Source organism: Bos grunniens, chromosome 2 (assembly GCF_055505025.1).
Source record: "Bos grunniens cultivar Pamir isolate PY7600 chromosome 2, Bosgru_T2T1.0, whole genome shotgun sequence".
NCBI lineage: Eukaryota > Metazoa > Chordata > Mammalia > Artiodactyla > Bovidae > Bos > Bos grunniens.
The window spans coordinates 17,211,746-17,216,981 of NC_141166.1; positions in this window are offsets into that span (position 1 = coordinate 17,211,746).

Below are 5,236 nucleotides of genomic sequence, written 5' to 3' on the forward strand. Positions count from 1 at the left end.
ACCTGGGTTCTATTCCTGGGTCGGGAAGATCCCCTGGAGGAGGGAATGGCAGTATTCTGGTGGCTAAACCCACCAGAAGCCAGCCAGCAGGGGAGCCTGGGTCCTGCAGCCTGCAGGGTGGGTAGGGTGGGAGGCAGACAGAATCACAAAGCACCAGAGGGATGTTGCTTGAGCCAGGGGTCCTGCATACACCTCCTTCCTGCAAGAATGAGTCCTGCAGGAGGTATGGGGGTGATGTCACCTCCCCGGAGGCCACTGATTGTCTTGATTGTAGGAGACAGAGGATTGGGTCCAAAGTATGGGCACGGGGACCTTCCTGTGGGCTTAGCTAATCCAGTGGCTTAGATTCCGCACTCCCAATGCAGGGGGCCTGGGTTCAATCCCTGGTCGGGAAACTCGATCCCGCTTGACACAATTAAAGATCCTGCTTGCCTCAATGAAGATCAAAGATCCCACGGGCCACAGCTAAGACCTGGCACAGCCAAGCAAACAAATAAAAATATTTAAAAAAACTATAAAATGAAGTGTGGGTGCTGTGTGACCGGCAGTTTCCGCTCTAGGAATGGTCCCACATTCATATCTTTACTGAACTTGTCTGGAGGCTCACTGGGGCTCCCGCCACACCATCTACACCCTTCACGGCCCTCCTGCCCCCTGAAGACTGATAATGTTGTTAGAAAAATTCACGTGATTTTTTTCTGTTTATCCTTGTTTTTTCTTTTATTATTAATATTATCATTTATAATTGATTTACAAGGCGTTACAACATGCGAGTGAAAGTGTTAGTTGCTCGGTCATGTCTGACTCTTTGCCACCCCATGGCAAGAATACTGGAGTGGGTAGCCATACCCTTCTCCAGGGGAATCTTCCCAACTCAGGGATCAAACCTGGGTCTCCTACATTTCAGGCAGGTTCTTTACTGTCTGAGTCATCACAGAAGCCCTGTACAACATAGCGTTTCAGTATTTTTATATATTACAAAATGATCACCACAATAAGTCTAGTTACGATCCGTCACTGTACAAAAGGATTACAATATCATTGACCATATTCCCTATGCTGTACGTCATATCCCTGTGAATTATTTATTCCATAACTGGAAGTTTGTACCTCCTTATCGCCCTCTCCTGTTTCATTCAGCACCCCTCACATCCTTCACTCAGCGCCCCTCAACCCCCGCCAACCAGGCTGTTCTCCATATCTATGAGTCTGTTTCTGTTTTGTTATATTTGTTTTATTTTTTTAGATTCCACATATAAGTGAAATGATACGGTGTTTATTTGTCCTTATATTTTAATAGTCATATAGGTGTTATTTATTCAGTACGTTAAGGTTCAATTTTAGTATTTATATTAGATAGGAAATGTGAGGTCTTGCTGTGGTAACAAACACAAAATTGCAGTGGGTTAAAATATTTATTTCCTGCTTGCACTGTCTGTCGTGGGGCTGGGCAACCCTCCAGGGCAGCTCCTTACCATTCAATGGCTCAGTGTGGCACCTCCAAACCAAGGAATTTTTCCTCAGTTGATGGGACATAGAAGAGAGCCTGCTGGGAGTTCAAGGAACTGAAGGCTTCTACCCAGGATGTGAGACTTACAGTCACATTTAACTGGCCAAAACAAGTCACGTGGCCCGTAACTTACTTTTTGGAGCTGAGGAAGCACAGTTCTCCCTTGTGCCCAGAATTGGAGGAGACCTGGACTTCAGGGAACAGGAGCGAGTGCCTGCACCCACATGTAGGCACCACTTAAATCCTTCCTTTGATGTGAGCTGTCCACTTCCTAGCAGATTCTACTTTATCTGGTGTGAATGTAACAGCCCTACTTAATTTTTATTTGTGCTTGATATCTTTGCCCAAGCTTTGATTCTTTCCCTTTCTGGTATTTTTTTAAAATTTAGGTGTGTTTATAATGTATTAGATTAAAAATATGTAATTCGAGACATTTTGCCTTTTAATAAGGAAACTAGATTGTTCACAGTTATTGTCATTATTGCTTATGCTTGGCCCAACTTTTTCATCTGAATTTTGACTTTGTGTTTTTAAGGTTCTTTAAAGTTTTTTGATCCTTTTAATTTAATTTTTTTTCTTCTGTAGACTCTGGTGCTTGCTTTTATCTTCTGCAATGATTTGGAAAGTAGATATCCTGTTTTTAATTCTGTTAGCAGTTCCATTTAGTTTTTCATGAAAATTATTAAACACACATTTATATTATTATCAAAATCAAAATCACAAACAAACACTGAGCTCCTTCACATGAGGGACAAGAATTCAGCCCATTTGCTCCTCCCCCTGCCTCCTCTGCCATCTCTGGGTCTCTATTAACATAATCTGAGGACAAGCTCCCTCACTGGATGTTACAGCTACCAAACACCCTCTCTCCAAAACACCTTCAGCTTTCTTTTTGTTCCCCCAGGTTCATCAAAGATTCTGATTTTTCCACCCAAACCCACTTCTCCAGACAGGGCCCCATTGCACACATCTTAGTCTGGGCTAGCTTCTCGCTCCACGGCCTGTTCTCCATGGCAGCCGGGCCCATCCCACGATTGTGAGGTTTGAATTTCAGGTTCAGTATATGTATGGGGTGTTGTGAGCATGTGTGTGTGTGTGTGTGTGTGTGTCAGAGGTTTGATTTTCAGGTTCAGTATATAGGGTGAGTGTGTGTGTGTGAGAGAGAGAGAGAAAGGTTTGAATTTCAGGTTCAGTGTATGGGGTGTGTGTGTGTGTGTTGGAGGTTTGAATTTCAGGTTCAGTGTATGGGGTGTGTGTGTGTGTGTGTGAGTGTGTGTGTGTTGGAGGTTTGAATTTCAGGTTCAGTGTATGGGGTGTGAGTGTGTGTGTGTGTGTGTGTGTGTGTTGGAGGTTTGAATTTCAGGTTCAGTGTATGGGGTGTGTGTGTGTGTGCGTGTGTGTGTGTCGGAGGTTTGAATTTCAGGTTCAGTGTATGGAGTGTGAGTGTGTACACGTGTGTGCGTCTCAGGGCAGTACAAGTGCTGTGCGTTACACTGGGCAGCACAGGTGTGCTTCCCCACTAGAGTCAGCCAAACCTTTCATTTCTCCAGTGGCTGTTCAGACACAAGCTCTGCACTGCATTCCTGAGAGAAATTCACAGCTGCAGCGTGTCCTCCTCTGGCCGAAGAGTAGTGGGTCCGGAGCTGGAGAATGGACAGACCAGTCATCTCTGGGGCTGTCCGGCTCTCCAAGGCATCTCTTCTACCTGGGCTGGGGTAGGGGACCCCAGGTGGGCTTTGAGACCCAAGAAGCACTGCGGGGCTCCCTCTCCTGGCTTAGGGCTCGGGTCACTTGGGGGGTCTGTGGACACCAGGGCTGGTGTGAATTGTGAATGTAAGCAAAGAGAGGCAGGCAAGCTGTAGTGCCGCCAGGGCTCAGGCAGCTCGGAGAAGGACTGGGAGCCTTTGGACGGCCGTCTGCAGAAAGGCTGCCAAATCCACTCGAATCTACCTCTTTTTCATCACTGAACATACCCCATCAGTAAAAGGTTGAGTATAATTATTTATTTGAACATTAAGTGCAAGCATGTGCATGCTCAGTCACGTCTGACTCTTTGCAAACCTATGGACTGTAGCCCTCCAGGCTCCTCTGTGCGTGGGATTGTCCCAGCAAGAATACTGGAGTGGGTTGCCATTTCCTCCCCTAGGGGATCTTTCTGACCCAAGGCTCCAACCTGCATCTCCTGCATTGCAGGCAGATTCTTTACCACTGAGGGCTCAAATAAATACAAGCACTTCTGTGTTAATAAAAGTATGATAGTATTGTGTGTATACACACATACTTTCTTCCCAGGCCATGGGATGCACTCACACTCCTTTTGCAGAGCACTGACCCAAAGAACCTTCAGCAACTTTGCATCCATGGCCTGCTGGGGGGAAGGTGTCCCTCTCCTGTGTGATCCATGACCCATGAGCGAGGAGGAAGCAGTGCCCAAACTCAAAGAAACCTTTTAGATAATTTCTGAGACTAGAAATGGGATAACATCTGGTAGGATGTCTGCCAGTGATGACAGCTATTACCTCTAGGTGAGGGATTTCAGGTGGCTGCTTTTATTTCTTGTACTTTTTGGTTGTACTTGTTTGCAATGAAGATATATATATGTGTGTATGTGTGTGTGTGTGTATACATACACATATATATGTTATTTGTATGAACATGTATATAGGGGCTTCCTCGGTGGCTCAGTGGTAAAGAATCCGCCTGCAATGTAGGAGATGCGGGTTCAATTCCTGGGTCAAGAAAACTCCCTAGGGGAGGAAATAACAACCTACTCCAGTATTCTTCCCAGGATAATCCCATGGACAGAGGAATCTGGCGGGCTACAGTCCATAGGATCAAAAAGAGTCAGACACTACTGAGCACACACACACACACAAGCATATAGACACACACAGGTGTTCACAGCTGCATTATTCATAATAACAACAACAAAAAAAATCTCAAATGAATTTCTTCAGTTTGTTCTGATATACTACTAGCGTTTTAAAAGCTTGTGAAAAATTTAATACTAAGAAATGAATCAAATTTAGCTCTAATACCAAGCTTAGCATCTTATCCACATATATGAATAATTACTATAATAAATACTATAATATATAATTATAGTATTAATATTAAATAATTAATAGTCTAGCTTCATAATGTTAATTTATAGTAAGAAAGCCATTATTATATTTTAAGTTTGCCATTTAGTAAAAACTATTTTGATTAATAGATCTTGGAACCACTCTATGAGTAAAAGGAAATGTTTTGATCTATCTAACATTTAATTATCAGAGTAATAAATAAATTAATAATTAAAAAAATTTTTAAAGTCCATCACAACCCAAATGTCCATCAATTAGTGGATAGATAAGTAAAATGTGGTCTAGCCACATGTGTGCGCTTGAGTGCTGAGTTGCTTCAATGCTGTCTGACTCTATGCAACCCTACAGACCGTATTCCGCCAGGCTCCTCTGTCCATTGGATTCCCCAAGAAAGAATACTGGAGTTGCCATTTCCTACTCCAGGGAATCTTCCCGACCCAGGGATCGAACCCATGTCTCTTACGTGTCCTGCATTGGCAGGTGAGTTCTTTACCACTAGCACCGCCTGGGAAGCCCCTGGTCTATTCCCACAGCAGGATGTTATTTGGAAATAAAAAGAAATGGAGTTCTTATTCGTGCCACAACATAGATGAACCTTAGAAACATCATGTGAAAGAAGTCAGACACAAAGATCACGTAT